The sequence below is a fragment of the Acomys minous genome (assembly GCF_964271855.1).
Source record: "Acomys minous genome assembly, chromosome: 7".
Lineage (NCBI taxonomy): Eukaryota > Metazoa > Chordata > Mammalia > Rodentia > Muridae > Acomys > Acomys minous.
Window position 1 is genome coordinate 121,355,172 of NC_140488.1, and position 18,725 is coordinate 121,373,896.

Genomic DNA, 18,725 nt, shown 5'->3' on the forward strand with positions numbered 1-18,725 from the left:
TTGTCCAAAATCATAGTCACTGGCAGCACTTAGGTCTACATCTAAGTTTGCCTGACCTCAATAATCCATTCTCCTTCAGCCATGCAAGAACACTTAGGTCCATTCTGCAAAACATGCTTCCTGAGCCAGGTTGGCATGCTCTCAGTCACTTGCTTTGGTGGGAAGACCCACATTTCCATTGGATAAAGATTGTATATGTGCTTTCTATGAAGAACGTTAATTAAGAGCTGTGGACCATTTTCAAGTGTCAGGAAAGTTCTGACCTCAGAATGATGGAGAATGTGTTTAAAAGCCCATGATATGGAATGTGTGAATTAACTAAGCATTTTCATTTCTCTCTTACTGATTTTTTCAGGTGTACCAGATTTTATCTTGTGGTAGGGGTTGTGTGGTTATATTGTTAGAATGTGGTTATATTGTTAGGTGGGAATAACAGAAAGGACCAGTTCCCAGACTTTCTTTGAAACCTAGTATCTGATCCTTCTTATGGTTAAAAATAAAAAGTACTTAAAAATCTGTCAATGGTGGTTCAGTAGTCAAATATATATATTTACATTTATGTCTCATGGGTTGTTTTATTTACAACGCCAACTTTGAGAGGCTCAGTGAAGTTAACTGAACAATGAGCTAGGGAGAAGTCACTTTACAGAATGAGGGATTTCCACAGAGAACTCACAGTTCAGTTTTATTCAAAGTAATGAGGTGGTGGGGGGGGGGAGAGAAAGTAACTTCTCCTCTTAGAAGAAACACAGCCACTGGAACTACACATACACTAAGATCAAGGCTGCATTTGTCCACTGTTCTCTAATATTAACAATTATAAACAGAGCATTGCAACTAGCATTTGGAACAACTCTTCGAGTGTTACAATATCAGGCACAGCACTTCAGTTCTCTTCACACCACTGGTTCTTTTTGCATACCTGGACCTCCCCCTCTTCAGTAAAGTTATTCTTGATATTGAAAGCTTTACGAGTCTCCAGAGGAATGTTCCCTTTAATCATATTTATCCACAGTCTGGCATGTAACATCAAGAAAACCTTTGATGTCTAAGTAGTCTGCAGCCAGAATAAGTTCCAAAAATGTTCCTAGATCAACTTTTAGGAATTCTTGGTCCCAAACAGGAATATCATTGATCCATTTTTCTTTGTCCTCATCATCTTCAAGAAGAGGAGCACCATCCTTGTGGGGGGTGTACCACTGAATGACCTTTTTCAGAATTGCTGCATTAACATTTAGTAAAGGAACAGGATAATCATCTCCCTCATCATCCATTCCCAAATCTTCCAGCATGGTCTTGGTGGTCATAGATTGTTTGGCAATTTCTACATCAACTTCAAATATCTCTCCATCAGAAATCTGTAACTTTGTTGAGGACATGGTATTTGGTCTCAAGACTTCAGGCCTGAGACTGATGGGCTACGTTCACACAAGAGGAGAAACAACAAGGACAAGGCCAGTATAAAAAATATTTTTAATTATGTGTAGGGGTGTGTGTGTGTGTGTGTGTGTGTGTGTGTGTGTGTGTGTGTGTGCGCGCGCGCGCGCGCGCGCATGTGTGTAGATGTAGGTGTAGGTGTCTGAGGAGACATAAGTGTCAGATCCCCTGGAGCTGGAGATACAGATGCCTGTGAGCTGCTGTGTGGGTGCTGGAAATGAAACTCTGGTCCTATGGAAGAAAAGCCAGTGATCTTAACTACTCAATCATCTTTCCAGCCCCTTCATTTACTTTTATTAGTGTATATTAATGTACCACAATTCAAAATTCCAAAACCATTGAGAATGAAAAAATCAGTCCAGAATCCTAGCTGAAGGTGGAGCTTCACTATAGGGAATCCCATACTGCATCCCCTTTTATTTTGTTCTCTGTATCCTACTTTGGGGCTGCTATGATGGTTCCAAGTAAAGATACTTGCTACCAAGCCTCAGGACCTTATTTTAATCATTTAGATCCATTTGGTGGAATGAGAGGACAAACTACTACTGAAAGTTTTCCTTTGACATCAACGCATGACACATTTGGGCCAATTCACACACACACACACACACACACACACACACACACACACACACACATGCCTGCATGTACATATATGTGTGCACATACTCACACATGTGTTCTAAGAGGAAAAATAAATAGATGGGACAAACAGAAGTGAAGGATTACTATTGTTACTGGTAATAAATGATCAAAAGAACCTCCTAAATCATAATGTGATTCTGAGGTAATTAGAATTGGACGAATTAAAACTAAGTAAGCACGATGATTTGCAGAAGAAAATCAATCAATTTTGTTAATGACATCAGCCACTTATAATGATGTAAACTAGAAAATCTAATCAGTTCTGGTTACAGAATACATGTAACTTAGGAGTAGAAGCCATTCTTTGAATGACGTAAATGAAGATTTACAGATGTTTTTCTTCTGCTCATGCAAAGAGCAGAGACTAGCCTTAATTGCTATGTGCACTATGCATACCTCATACACTTATCATTTTAGGATGGTATAATGCTTGTGAGAAACTATATGTTTTCAGGGCAAGAGAACTGTAATTTGAAGCTGGATCAGATCTGACAGGATTCATTCCTCTCAGCATGCTGGATGCTGACATCCTACATTCTTATGTTCCAGCACCAAGGGCTTCAGTTGTTGTTCTCCATCAGAACAGGACAGCTCCCAAAGACAGCTTCGAAGAAAACTTCTGTAACCAATTATTTCAGCATTTCACACTGTCTCATATCGGACTTTTATTAAGCCTGAAAGTTCTCAACATTTAGAAACTGGATCACAAATGATATTCCTACCTTGTTTGATCAATTTCCCCCATTTTATTTGGGCCCCTACAAAGGTATTATTTATCCCAAATCAGCCAGAAGAAACATTAAGAGAATGATGCCCATTTCCCTTAAGGGGTGTTGGATAGGTTTTTTGATGCTTTCTTGGCCTTTAGGTATTTATTTTCACTGGGAGTTGGTTATAAGTTACTATTGGTCTTACCTAGAGAGAAAACGAGGTTGGACTCAGGGATCTCTCTTTGTTTCCTTATCATTCTTTCTTGGGTTTGGAGATGGGAGATGAAAAAAGAGGAGGAGGAATATGGAGGCACTTGGGAAAGATATGAGAAAAAATAGATTGTTGAGTTAATCCCTCAATTTAAGGCCTTAACGGTACACACAAGATTATTTTTTATTCATTGGTATAGAAATTTATATGTTGATGCAAAATAAATTTAATTTCAATATATTGGTTTAGAATTCAAATTTAAGATTTATTAAGATATTTTTCTACTCTATTGTGAGGTATTTTACCCATACCACTCAAGTAGAATAGAAGGTTTACCTCCAATACTTTGAAAATACTACTGCAGGCTATTTGAGATAAGTAAGTTAGATAAATTAATTGTCAATTGATCAAATCGTGGTCATTTCAATTGCTAGTCTATTTATACCACAAGAATATACATCCTAGATATAACAGATAGATATGAGTCTATAGACAGATAAGGTAAAATAGTTAAGGTCTTCAAAAACCTAAAAATTTTACATATGGCATTTAAAGACATTTTATTGTTTTAATGATTCTTTGACAACAAGACAGGTTAACTCCTGGCAACACCCAGCCTACCTCAAAGATGATGGTGCGCATCAATGAACCTCCTCATGGAGATGGCTTCAAATATGGCAAACAAGCCACAGGCAAAATGTCCTCATTGCAACCACTGACGGAATACTGCCTAAAAAGGGGCAAGGTTGGACGCAGACAGAGTCCATGGCCAAACTCTGCCAAGACAGGGTAAGCAAGTCTTCAATAGTTCCTGCCTCACAAATATGTCTATCAGATACATTCGGCCAGAAGGATGAAGATGATGCTCCAATATTTTAGAGAGCTATGGGTGCCTGTTCAGGCAGCAAACTGTCTCTGCCAGTTTTTTTCACTTAATAAATTAGGAAGCTACTAACCTGCACTTGCTGTTTGTTCACGTAATTAATTTTACTCCTCAAGTTTCTGATGGGGTTGAAGACAAAATAGTTGAGTGTCACAATTGAGCCTAGTTGTTTGGGACTGAGATGTATTTAGGTCTAGGTAGATGTGTTAAGTTGATAGAGATGAGATATGATAGATATTGAGTTACATTCAGAATTTTAGACTCACCAAGATAGGAAACTATTTTCTTCAAGGTTGCCAAATACAAACAGCCAAAATACTATGAATGTAACATGAATGTAATTCCTGAATGTTCTGTGGTTCTTTTGTTGAATGTACTTGTTTTATGTAAGTATAATAATATAGATGTATATGTAAAAATAAAAAACTAATAAAAATAAGTTCTGTTTATGTTTCTAAGAGAGACAATTTGTATTAAAACTGCCTACAATTTTGTACAATGTGCAAAGAACTGAAAATGGTGACAGAACAGTGGAAGAGAGCCCTGAAATACTGTGCTGTTACAATTAGCAGGGTTGTGTAATTTTTGTAATGGAACTGGAACTGAGTAAAATTAGAACACTGTCTGAAATCAAGTCTTAAAATCAAGGGACAATTTAACAAGGCAGAATTTCAAAACATATCCCATCCCAGGTGAGATGGGAATATAAACTGACTAAATGAATTAAACTGACTAAATGAATTCACAAACTTGAAGACAGAAGGCATGCTAGCTTATAACACTTTAGTTGCCATAGCTTAAACTATATATAGATTTTTTTCTTTGAATCTAATTAAAAGTCTCTAAGTTATCGATTACAGCATCACTAATTAACCATGCTATCGAACACCATAATTAACTTTTGTTTAGCATTTTAAAATATATTTTAAAATCAGCATACAAGATAATAGATATTGTGCCATTTTCGATTGTTTTGAGACAAGCTCAGGATGGCTTGGACCCCTTGATCCTCTTGCCTCAGCTTTTCACATACTGGGATTCCACGCATGTATCACCACACCAGGGAATACAATGTATAAAATGTTTTCAGTGTTGGGATTCAAATATTCTAAACCTGAGCTGTATCACCAGCCTTGTGATGATCAATACTGATTATCAACCTGATCAGATTGAGGGAATCCTAGGAAATTAGCACACCTTATAATGTGTCTATGAAAGTATTTCCAGAAGTTATCCAACCTTGAAGGCTTTGGCCTAATGAATCATTTAATGTGCTCTTGGATTAAAATTTCAAATGGGATATTATGAAGTGATGGAACTGTAGAAGATGAGACCTGATTTGAAGAAGTAGACCCCTGGGAGAGAGTGTGTCCTTGAGTGCTATACTTTGCCCTGCCCCGTTCCTACTACTGCTGCACTCTCTTTCCTGTCTGTCTTGAATTAAACATCTCTATTCCAGCATTTCCTGTAATGGAAGTTTTAGTTTCCTTGTAAACTCAGTTATGTTATGTAAATGTGATCCTGATGTAATCCCAAGTGTGGGATTTTAGTTTTTGGCTTTTTTTTTTTTTTTTTTTTTAGTTTGTCCACAACTGCTAATTGCCTCTTGCCAGTATGGTCTTTGCCAGCTCATAATGCCCTGCAGCAAGGAGAAAGACGTGGCCTAGGACTTGAGGAAGGTTAATAGAGGGGTGGGAACAGAGAAAGTGTAGTGTGAGATTGTGGCATGTGGCATGTAGCAGTTTGGAGAGACCAGAGACGGAAGGTGTGGAGGCTTGCAGATAGATGGAGAAAAATGTTTCAATGCAGGTTCAGAGGAGACTGCTTCCTGTGTTTTCTATTGAGGGAGATTGGTATTGCCTCAAAATAGCCCATTGACCCCAAAGAGCCAAGAGAAGTAAAGGGGTCTGTGCCCCTCACTCCACTAACCTTCTCTCTTACCCAGGGTTAAGGGGTTGGCAGAAGGGAGGGAGAGACTTCGATACCCCAAATGAAATAGAGTTTTCTGTATTCCAAAATGGACAAAATCTCTAAAACCATGAGCAATATAAAACCTCCCTCATTTTAAATTGTCCTGTCACAGCAACAACAACAACAAAAACCTAACACACATACTGAACACATTCTCTATTTCTTTATTACACTCCCAGGTCAAGGCTTGTTTCCTATGCTTGGAAGCAATATTTGCCTGGAAATGCCTCAGGAATCTTTTCTTTATCTATTACTGGATAGTACCAGATAACATGGGCTATGCATGGTTGCACAGGAGACAGGGGACATGAGTATCTGGCAATGATAGAGCTGTGGTGTTTCATTTTCATTGCTATGATAAAATTTCATGACAAAAAGCAACTTAAGGGGAGAAAGGATTTGTTTTAGCTTACAATTCCAGGTTACTGTCCATCATCTCAGGGAAGTCAAGGCAGCAGGAACTTGAAACAGCCAGTTACAACATATCCACAGTCAAGAAGAGAGAGAAATGAATGCGTCAATTCTTACTAGTCAGCTTACTTTCTTCTCTCTCATCTGTTCTAGGACTAATCCCAAGGAATGCCCTGTCCACAGTGAACTGGGCCTTCTCTCATTAACTAACATAATCAAAATAATTCCCCCCAGAGTCATGCCTGTATGCCTGTCTGATCTAATCAATCCTCTCTGCAATTCTTCTCTCCTGAGTCAAATGTGTCATGTTGATAAAGCCAACCATTATACTACATTGTCCAAAAATAATTAAGATATTATGAATTTAGACACATCACAACAGAATTGGAATACCTCTGAGGTGGACAACTGAATGTGTTTACAAGGCTCAGTCTGGGAGGCACCGGAAAAAGACCCCAGAGGCCAAAATCAGCACTGCGAGACTCTAAGGGCCAGGCTCCAACACTACCAACAGCAAAATAAACAAGCCTTCCAGTAATTGAATCTTGGGACTGGTATATGTTTATCAATGAAGATGAAGGCCACCATCCATTTATCTCAGTTTTTGTTGTTTTGTACCCCCCCTCCATTTTTGTTGTCCTTGCAATTATAGTGATAGGGAAATCAGACAAAATACTTTACCATCAGAGTGATCATGTTTCTTGTGAATATATCTTAGCAGAAAGCACTGAATTCCATGAACATTAGTAATTTTTTCTGGTTATAATTGGGCTTTTCAATTAGAAACAGTAAACATTCCTATAATCTCAGTACAGGCAGGAGGATCTAGAGTTCAAGGCTATCCCTGACTACTTAGCAATTTCAAGGCCAGCCAGGGATTCAAGAGACTCAGTTTGAGACAAACAATTAGGTTTCCCATGACCTTCAAGCAGTCACATATCCCATGATGAATGAAAAAACAGATATTCTGGGTTTGGGGAGATTGCTTAAAGAGTAAGAGCTCTTGCTATGAAAACATGAATAATTGAATTCAGATTATATCTGTAACTCCAGCATCAGTGGGTTGGGGAGTAGAGACAAGTGGATCCAGGGAGCTCCGTGGCCAGCCAACCTAGCTGAAAGTGTGAGCTTTTCAAACACATCCGAGCACATATGCGTGCATGCACACGCGCGCTCACACACACACACACACACACACACACACACACACACACACACACACATACACGCATGCGGCGGGCCCGCGCACACACATGCATGCACCACACAAATCAGCCTTCATGACTTTGGGATTGACGTCACTGGAGTGATGGAAGAATGAGGAAATGACAGACATTTGTACAGAAATCTATGATCGGTAGGATCGGGTGGGCTGTGTACTTTGGTGGAGACATAACAGCAGCAGCAAGGTAGCCCATTTACTCAGATATTCATCACCCTGACCTCCAAGAGACAAAGATATATCTTGGGTGAAGTGAAAATTAGGTTTCTACGTGACATATATAAAATTCAAAGCCTGACCCACAGTAAACACAACAAGGCATTTCTCCTCTGTGAACCTGGTAGTGCTGGGATTACAAATATGTGACAACATACTTAGTCCCTTTGATCTTTTTAGTTTTTTGAAATTCAAATAAAATTTTTATGAAGTATCTAAATACAGCTTTTTTTGTAAATATTTAACCTGATGTATCTCCTCCCGCCCCCCCGCCCAATCTTTGCTTTCAACATTACTGTATTCTTCCACTCACTTTGCAAACAACGAAGGCTTAGAACCTCCACTTTCAGTTCACTTGCATAACATGCTGACTCTGAATTTCATGCTTATTTTTCCCCTTATTACCTACTGTTTCCATAGTGGATAGGGCTATAGGGTTGATCAGGATGGAAAATGAAAAAATAAAGCATGAATTAAAATAAAAGAAGAAGAAAATGACATAAAGAAGGATCCAGCTAACACGTGAGACAAACACAGACCTACCTAGAGGGATCAAGTGAAACCATAGAGAGAAATTTAGAATCTGTTTTTTTAATTTTTTATTATGTTTATTATTTAACACATATATTTATATTATTACATATGAGCAAAATAAACTATATACAGCCAGAAGAATTAAGAGACAATCAGGAATTATATAAATGTTACATTAAGCGTGATTTGACTATTTGTATTTGGCAAGCTTAAAGAAAACATCTTTCCTATCTTGCTGGGTATAAATTTGTGAATGGATATTAATATCTATTGTATCTCATCTCTATTAACTTAAAACATCTTGATCTAAAAACATCTTAACCCCTAACCTACTAAGCTTAATTTAAAAACTAAACTACCTGGTCTTCAACCCCATCAGAGACTTGAGCAGGGATAAAATTTAAAATACTCAGAGTACAAGTTAGCAGCTTCCAAAATGAAAAAATGACAGAGATAGTTTACTGCCTGAACAGTCAATCAACACTCTCTATACTGTTGGAGCATCATCTTCAGCCTTCTGGCCCAATATATCTGATAGACATATTTGCAAGGCAGGAACTATTGAGGACTTGCTTACCCTGTCTTGGCAGACTTTGGCCGTCAACTCTGCCTGCATCTAAGCTTGCCCTTTTTTAAGGCAGAATTCTGTCTGCAGCTGAAATGAGGACGTTTTGCCCAGTGGTTGGTTTGCCACATCTGAAGCCGTCTTCATTAAGAGGTTCTTTGATGCTCATCTTCTTTGAGGCAGGCTGGGTGTTGCCAGGAGTTAACTTGTCTTGTTATCAAAGAATCTTTAGAATAATAAAAACATCTTTAAATGCCATATTCTGTGGGTCTCTAAGGTTTTTGAAGACCTTATTTAACTTTTACCTCATACATCTATAGAATCATATCTATCTATTAGACCTAGAGTATATATTCTTGTGATAAAATTTGACTAGTTTTTGACATAAGCATGATCTGCATCAATAACCAAGACTCAATACCATTGAATTAAAAAATGACCTTATTTATGAGTAACAATTAGGGCCTTGAGATGAGGAGTAGATTCAATAACCTACCTCTTGTTCTATCCTCCCTCTATATCTCTATATCCCCCTTTCCTTCTTTTCAGTTCCTATCTCCTTACCGACAAAAGAAAGATAAGGAAAAGAGATATGTCCCTGAGTCAAACCTAATTTCCTCTCTGTAGAAGATTAATAACAGTTATAACCAACTCTCAATGAAAATAAGCATTTGTAGACCAAGAGAGTAAAAAGAAACTTCTCCAACCCCCCTTAGAGGAAATGGGAGGTCATTCTTTTAAGGTTTCTTCAGGTTGATTTAGGGTGAATAATTCCTTTGAAGGCCCCCCAAAAATTGGAAAAATGGTTAAGTAAACAAGAGATAGCATTTGTGGTCCATTTTTCAAAAGTTGTGTAATTCCAGGCTTATTAGTAGTCCTGTGTGGGACAGCCTGAACTGCTAGACCAATTGGAATCAGAAATTTTCTGTTTTTGTTCAAGAATACTAGAAAGAAATCGAAAATAAAGTTTTTTCTTTACTAGTTCGAGATAGCCAAGAGTGTCAGATTAGGACAACCAATATTCACACAGGAATTTCTGTTTTATTTTCTGTGTGTTTGTTTGTGGGTCCAATGCATTCTCAGTTGGCATCAAACTTGCTATGAGGTTGAAGATGACCTTGAACTCTTAAATTCCCAGCCTCTGCTTCCTAAGTACGTCGATTACAGGTATGTACCACAGTGGTTAGAAAGAAAGGGGCTTTAGATGATGGCTTTCTTTCTTTTCCCTGTCTTTTTGGGGAGTGTAGGGTGGAGTAGGGAGTTCTCACCATGTAGCTCAGGCTTGTCTGGAACTTAGCTTCCCAAGTTCTAGGATGCCAGGCATGTGTCATCACACTTGAGTTGACCGTTTTCCAGGCATTTTGACTGTAAACCATCAACTAAGCTGGAATCATGTTTCTCTTCACCATCTTATAATTTGCTAAAGTAAGAAGACATTTGTCCCTAAGCAGAAACAAGTGAAAAAGGAAGAAATGCTGTTTGACGGCCTTGAAAATGCTGAATGTGTACATGAGAGAGGAACTTGAGGATTGCAGCCTGAGATCCCATGATCATTTAGGTTTCTAGATGATGTCTTGTTTCCGAATTTGGATCCACTGACTTTGCAGAACTTTGTTCCAGTGGTGACAGTTTGGGTTCATGAGCCTACCATTTCCTCAGATCTACGCTCATTACCAGTTTCCTTCCATCAAGTCCGCTGCATCAAGGCTGTACCAGCTAGTAGAGAAGGACACAGCCAATTGCACATCTGATAAGAACAATTTGGAAAATGCTATTCACTACTTGTTGGGCATATTGACTTTGGAGACCATTACTTATGTCTTGGATGTGTGATTTCTTCATCTGTAAAATGGAGATATTCATTTTTTTCTTGTGAGAATTACATGGAATGATTGAACAATGAGTGCTTAATAAATAATGCTATCTACTTCTAATCTTTCATTTAACATGCTTTATCAACATGTAAATACTGAGCTAAATACTGTATATATGGGAACTGTCACTATTTCTGTTTAGTCATTTCGCCAATCCATATTATTATATAGATACAATGTATTGAGCTCTGTGCCACATATAGAAACCATACTAGAAAATAAGGCAGAACTTTCAAGAATCTGGGTACATATTTTGATTCTACCAATAAGAAATTTTCCTTTCTTTGGATATCTTCAGTGAAATCTTCTCTTTGGCCTTGGCTGTAGCTCAGTGATTGAGTATTTACTTAGTTTTCAATGTGGTCCTAGCTTCAATCCTCAGCATCACAAAAATAGATGGGCACCATAGCACACATCTGTAATTTCTGCAATAGACAGTGAAAGCAAGAATATTTTAGTGGAGGTTAATATAGGGAGGTATGTGTACAATATAGGGAGACCCACTTTGAGAACCAAGGGCTGGGGCTATAGTTTAATGATAAAGTGGGGAAGCACCTAGTATATATGAGGCCATGGGTTTCAGCCCTCCCACTGCAAAACAAAACAAAAATCTTCTATTCAGTGAAAGAATTCACTGTCAGACCCCTTCCTACATCATACCTGGTTCTTACTGACAAATGGATCAAAACAGGGCTTATCAAAATCCCAAAGGCCTGTGACCACATAAGTAGGTGAAGTTAAATGGGAGCTTTAGTTTTCTTTTTTTCTTTCTTAGAAGAATCTAATGTACTAGGAGAGAAGTTCCACTGAAGAACTGAAGGGTGAAATACTGCTGTAAGCAGGAGGAAAAATATAGAAGCAACACAAACCAAAGCATCCGCTCCAGACTTCCCTCTAGACACAGGAACAGGCTTGTCAACAGACTTGACATTTCCAAGAGCAGAGGGAAAACCCAGTCTTAGAGGTTTCTTCTTATCTGCAGCCTTCAGGATCATTCATCCAGTTCTTTCAGGCTGAGAGGGACTAGAGAGTGGAAAAGTGGTAAGGATTTCATTAGGCTCCAACCCTGCAAGTAGGCAGAAGAAAGAAGGAAAGAAAGAAGTCTTTATGGTCCTCCACAGAGAGAATAAGCTACAAAGGCTGAACTTTTTCCCACTGCCAGCACTCAAGTTCTCTCATGCATTATAATTCCACAGAGAACTGCTCTCTCTTTCCTTGCTCAATGCCCTTCTCTGTTAAGCAAGCTTTTAGTAGGAGGCATTGAAGTTCAAGAATTGGAGCAATATATATATAGAGAAAACATTTATGGCAGTAAAAAATAAATAAATTCCTTTCCGTTTTAAAGCAGCTTAAAGAGTAAGGATTAATGGGTGATGGGTTAATCAATTAAATTTAGGATTCTCTGAATGCATGTAGTAGACTTGAGTTATAAAAGAGGATATAAAGGTCATTGCTTTTCTGGTCTTAATTATGTAATGGGCTTTTGTTGTTGTTGTTGTTGTTGTTGTTGTTGTTGTTGTTTTGTGGTGTTTAAGTGCATAAAATATATCTGATACTTAAAGTGTAAAATTCATGTGAAACTCCACAGCTTCCATTCCAAATGTCTATTGTAGTTGTGTAACACTTTATTGAGTTGTGTAGACTTTAGGTCTGATTAACTTTTGGTGTGTGATGTTTTGATTTATTTGTAATTTTTTATTTGGGATTTTCTTTCAAGACAGGGTTTTTCTATGTAGCCTTGGCTGTTCTGGACTCACGTTGTAAACCAAGTTGGGCTAGAAGTCACAGAGATCTGCCTGCCTCTGCCTCCCTGAGTGCTGGGATTAAAGGCATGGACAACCACACCCAGCTTTATTTGTACTTTTTTAATAATAAAATTTATAAAATTCAGGAGATTCTGGAAACACTTTTAATGTTGACATATCACAGAAAATGCTGTTTTCTTATACAATCATCCTTCCTCTTGCTGTAATGGGCTTGAATTTCAATTAGATGGGCTATGAATATTTATTATACTGTAGATTCTTCTGGTTTGATATTATGCTCATGGAATTTAGTTTTAATTCATCTAGCTGAGATTTGAAGACTAGATTAATATCAAAATAACTTTTGAAAGGGAGAGAATATTTCACAATCTTTGTCTTTCTTTATTATCCTGTTGAAGATCTGGTTTCCATCATCCAATCAACTAAATGTTGTTGTTGTTTACCCTTGATACAGTGTCTTGCTTTGTAGCCCAGGCTGCCCTTCAATTGATCTTCCTGCTTCAGCCTTCTGAGTGTTGGCACTAAGGAGCATGCAATCAGGCCCAGGCCCCAATCAAGTGGCAGTATGTTCTGAACTGAGTGAATGCTCAGACTCCCAAGAGAAAGTGAGATTCAAAACAGATAGATTTGAGCAGCATGTCGGAGGCTTTGAGTTGTATTCCCAGGAAACCACCAACATCTGTACACACACACACACACACACACACACACTCTACGGGGGAGTGGAACACAGAGAGAATGACACAGTAAGAGAGTCAAGGACAATTTTTCATTGACTTGACTGAATTTCCTATCAAAGCAGACATAGACATAAAAGCCTGAGAAAAACCAGCTCAAGGTATACAAACTGAAAATGTATAGGAGTGGCATTTTAGATGCAAAGTCTAGTAGTCATTGGAGAGAATTATTCTATGCTGGAAAACACAGTACTGATTAACTAGCTGCATACTCTCAGTTATATTACAAATAATCAAAAGACTCATGCATGTTTCAATATGCAGTTTTCATTATAGTGTTCAGGTAAAAAAAAAATCTGAAATTATTTCATTTCTTTTCTGTCCCTGACATGCAATATTAGAACTGGCTGAGACTTTGAAGACTATCCTCTATGGTGAGAGCTTTACGTTACAGATAAAAAGTGATTCAAAAATGTGTACATGATTAGGTATAGCATTATTCACAGTAGCCACAAAGGAGAAACAGCATTAATATCCATCAAGAGATGGATGGATGAACCAAATAAGGTATATCTACATACGACATTTCATTCCACTGTAAAAATAAATGGTGGCTGATGAAATGTCTTAACCAGAGTTAAGTTCTCAGAACCCATGGTAAAAGGTGGGAACCGTTCCCAAAATTGCACTCTGATGTCTATACCTGAGCCATAGCATTTGCACACCCACATGAACAAAACACACACATTCTCTCTCTAATATATACACACATAAAAAACAAAATTAAAAATATAAAATGGAATGAGATATTGACACATGCTATAACACAAATGATCCTCAGAAATGTTCTCATAAATGAAAGATTTGCCATGAAAGACCACTATATTTTGGACATTTCCATTTATATGACACATCCAGGATAGGGGATATTCATAGATAAGAAAAATTAATTGTTCAGGGAGGGAGATTGGGAGATGACTTCAGGAATATGAGATATGTAATTCCTTTTGGAATAGAGATAATATTCTGGAATTGGATGGTGGTAATGGATGAAACTGCTATGAAGGAAAGGTCGAGAGGAGTTCATTGTAGCTAGGGAGTCTTAGTACAGTTCAGGGGGTGGGGGGAGGGGAGGGGAGGTCAGGCATGGCCAGAGATAGCTGTCTGCTGGAAAAGAATTAAAGAAAGAGAAGTTGGTCAAGGAAAAAGGGAAGAAAGGACTTTCAGGGAAGATACAATGGGTAAGACAGCAGGAGCTGGGCAGTGGGGGAGGGATGCGGGTTTGGAAATTGGGAAACTCAGAGAAGGCCAGGAGGAAGTGGAGGGTAGAAGTGGGGAGGAGGTGGCAGCAGCAGTGCAGGTTGGTGGCTGGGAGCTGGGGGATTAGTGGAATGAGTGGCCCATACACAACCATCTGTTCTTTATTCAAAGAACAGTGGGCAGCTTTAAAAAAGAAGAGTCATATCATTACATTTTGCTTTCAAATCATCATCTTAGAGGAGGGCAGGAGAAGTGAAAAGTAGATCAATTAGGTGACTCAAATAAGATGACTTCAGATGAGAAGGACAGGCTGATAGCAGGTGATGGATCTGAAGAGTGGTAAACAGAGTTGAAATGCTTACTCCAAATTAAAAATCAGTCAGTACCCTTATAAACAAAAATTTTTGCCACATAGTCATTAGTTTTGACTTTGTTGCATGCATCATGGTTCAATACTTCCTTTTGAGTGTGCACATTTTGTAGAGTTTAGAGATCAACCTTGAGTTATTACACCTTACTGTTTTGACACAAGGTTTCTCACTGGTTGGGAGCTTGCCAAACAGGCTTGCCACTGAACCATAGGAGTTGGCCTGCTTGGCAATCCTAGTGTAGTGATTACATCAAGTGCTACTACACCTGCTTTTAAAAAACAAAACCAAAGGAGACATGGATTCCTGGGATGAACCCAAGCCTGAGCTATCTCCCTAACCCTCAATATTTTCTTTCTGTCTGTTTGGTAGCTCTCAGCAGCCCCTCTCCATTCCTTGCAAGGTTCAATGTCAGACATGCAGGGAATTTCTTAGTCTGCATGTCTTTTCATCTGCAAAATGAAGACAGCATAGGGATTCCTGAACCCATTTGCGATTCTACTAATATATCTAAAGTCTTGTGCTTTTAAAATGTCAGTTATGTTCACCATTAATGGAAATGTAGAAACCCAGTAGAAGCCTTTTTACCAATAGATTTTTTTCTGAAGTAGACTCATATGTATCCTAGGCTGGCTTAGGACTAAAAACCTAATATGTAACTGAGAATGGGTGATCTTGAACTTCTTGTCCTTCTGCTTCTACCACCTGAGTACTAGAATTACATCTCTGGAGAGCAAAGCCAGGGCAAACATTTTACCAATTGACCTATATCCCAGCCCAATTAAAAACTTTTAAGACTTGCTTCTTGCTGTTGTTTTAAAATGAATTTTCTGAAGTGAACTATTACAAAGTTCCACCATTTTAGAATAGAAAATCCATTGATTTAATTAAAAGGCTTTAGACTCTACTGCCTTGGAACTATTACAATAGATAGAAGTAAAATAATCCACCTATGTTTCCTTCACCTGTAAACTTTGGAACCCTTGCTTGCTGATCTATTTTTACGTAGTAAATAGCTATGTATGTTCTAGAACAAGGCAGAAACTGGTCATCAAGGTCTCAGATTATAGGGGAAAGTAGCTACCTTGATGAAATTCAATGAGGGTAGGATGTTGAGGCAAGTCAGAAAAGTCTGTTAATAGAACTAGAAGGCTATCATTCAAAACGAGTTATAAATAAGAGCACAAAGTGATGCAGCAATAATTCCAGATACTCAGGAAGCTGAATCAGGAGGATTTCAAATTCAAGGCCAGCTGGGAAATATAATCTATCTGGGAAATGAGCTGAGGCCTCTTGGCTAATACAAGCACTTGACTTTAATGACATCATCATTTTAATTTGTGAATTATGGCTAAAGTTGGGGTGAGGAAAGTGTGTCATTCTCCTTGGTTGTAACCAAAAAACAAATCCAAAACAAAACAAAACAAAAAAACAAGATAGTAAAGATAGAAATACTTTAATGCAATGGTTTTAAAAATCAAAATTTACAGTCAAGGAATATGCCTCAGTTACCTAACCCAAGTCTCAGCAATGCTTGGCATTGGTGCTTTCCTTAGTTAGTAACAAAGGGAATGAATGATGAGGTCAGCCATCAGCCAAGTTTCAGACAGAAGAAAAAATTAGGGATGAACTTTCCAAGTGAAATATGAAGAAATAAGGTAAGGTAAATCTAGAATAGAAGATTGGGTTGGGCTGGGTGTGGTGACACATGCCTTTAATCCCAGTACTTGGGAGGGAGGGGCAGGCAGACTGCTGTGAGTTTGAGGCCTGATCAACAAAGTGTGTCCAGGACAGCCAACTGGCTACACAGAGGAACCATGTCTTGTAAAAATAAATAAAAAGAAAAATTTAAAAAATAAGAAGATTGTATTGGGAAGACATCTCCCACTGTTTTGTGCTTCTGGCAATATTTACCCAACATCTGAATGAAGAGGCAGTGCTATTGTTATTACTAAGGCAAGTACATCATCATAGGGCACATGGATTAGATAGATTCTTGCATCTCTCTCCCTCTCTCTCTCTTTCTCTTCTCTTCTCTTCTCTCTCTCTCTCTCTCTCTCTCTCTCTCTCTCTCTCTCTCTCTTTCTCTCTCTCTGTCTCTTTCTATCTCTCTGTCTCTGTCTGTCTCTCTGTCTGTCTCTCTGTCTCTCTCTGTCTCTCTATCTCTCTCTGTGTCTCTGTCTCTGTCTCTGTCTCTGTCTCTGTCTCTGTCTCTCTCTCTCTCTCTCTCTCTCTCTCTCTCTCTCTCTCTCTCTCTCTCTCGTAGGTTTCTAGAACATTCCTGTGGGTACTACCCTGTTGTTGCACTTGAAACCGCAATGTGTAATTTAACAGTGAAGTGGAGAAAATGGAAAGAACGTAGTAACATGGCAAGAATTTAAAGCACATGAAGGTCTGTAAACAGAAATGGAACTATATTTGTTCTGTAGTTTATCAAGTCTAAGTTCTAGGAAGAAGCAACCAGTTCAACGTTGCATTTAATAACAAAAGTGCTCCCTGAAAAGATGATTCGGTGGTTGAGAATGCTGGCTGCTTTTCTAGAAGACTTTAGCTGAGTTTTTACCACCCACAAGGAGTAGCTCACAACTACCTGTAACTCCAGGTTTCAGGAGATCTGATACTCTCATCTGGCTTTTATAAGTACCTACACTCATGTACACAGACACAGACAGACACACACACACACACACACACACACACACACATATATATATATATATAATTGTGTATAGATCCCCTAAATAACCCACATAAAAATGGGGAACTTCTGAAGAAAAGGCCACAGAATGGCAGTTTAGCTTTAAGGGACAGATTTAATGAAAGCTATGTTTTAGAGTTCTTGCCAATTCCAATTTTTTTCCTAGAACAACTCACAAGAAATATTTGGCTCCTCTATATTATTCATATTGATTTAGATTAATTCCATAAAGTATATCCTCTAGAAAGAGGGAAAGTCAAGATGGAATTGTACCATCTATTTTTGACCTAAAATGCAAATGAAATGTGCTCAACTGATTCATGAAAATGGTTTGATTACTTTTTCCTTTGCTTTCACACTATATATTCTTCATTTTAAAAAACATCTTATCTTAATTTACTAGTTGGTAAGTGTGTCCTGTTTTCTCACCATACAAGTTTCTATTTTGACTGTGAGAAACAGGGTAGGTAACTGGAAATGTCTTAAATTGGTCTTAAGAGCCTTGGACTAAATTTCTGATTCTTCCCCTATTGTTTTAGGTAAGGCTTCTAAGCCATTTTCTTGTAAAAATTGTTAGAACATATTAAATATATTAAAAAGTAAGTTGGTATTAATGGATAATTAGTAAAAAATAGAGTAAGTAATTGGTGAGATCAGCTATATTCTGGGCTTCCAACATCAAGAATCACTAGTAAGGAGTGAGGAGTTAAGGTAAATATGGAACAGAAGATTGGGATATGAAGGTTTGCTTTACAGCTCTGAAATTTAATGCATGCATGACTGCTGAGCTGAGTCAAGCAGAACTTGTTCATTTCTTTTTTTTAATTAATTTATCTTTTCACTTTACTTCCTGATCATACCTCCCTCTCTCCTTTAGTCCCAGTCCTACCCTCTCTCCCTCTTCCCCTTCCCCCTCCTCTATTCATCAGAAAAGGGAAGCCTCCCTCATACCCACCCACCCCAGCTCATCAAGTTGTATCAGGACTGAGTGAGACCTTTTGATCTCACTTCCTGCTCACCTCCATCTCCAATCCAATAATGACTGACAATATGGATCAGATAATCAGTTAGGATAGTTTGAAATCTTGGTAAAGCACATTTAAGTGGACCAGCTAATAGTTTCTCAATCACATGGGTGAAACTGTTTATAGAATAATATTTAATCTGGGATTGTCATCAGATTAATTGCTCACATTTTACTCGTTCTCAGAACTAGCAGTTTGCATATTGTGCTGGATACTGGCCCTCAAGTGCAGTACATACCTGGTAGTGTAGTT

At 38.2% G+C, this 18,725-nt stretch overlaps 1 protein-coding gene and 1 pseudogene across 2 annotated transcripts in view; one reads left to right on the forward strand and one right to left on the reverse strand.

Moving 5' to 3' along the window:
* The window catches only part of ACOT9 (acyl-CoA thioesterase 9), a 78,856-nt gene that overhangs the window by 12,733 nt on the left and 47,398 nt on the right, over positions 1-18,725 (forward strand). The window lies entirely within an intron of this gene.
* LOC311602052 (S-phase kinase-associated protein 1-like) lies at positions 887-1,403 on the reverse strand (annotated as a pseudogene). Its single transcript has one exon. The product of its transcript is annotated as an S-phase kinase-associated protein 1-like (transcript).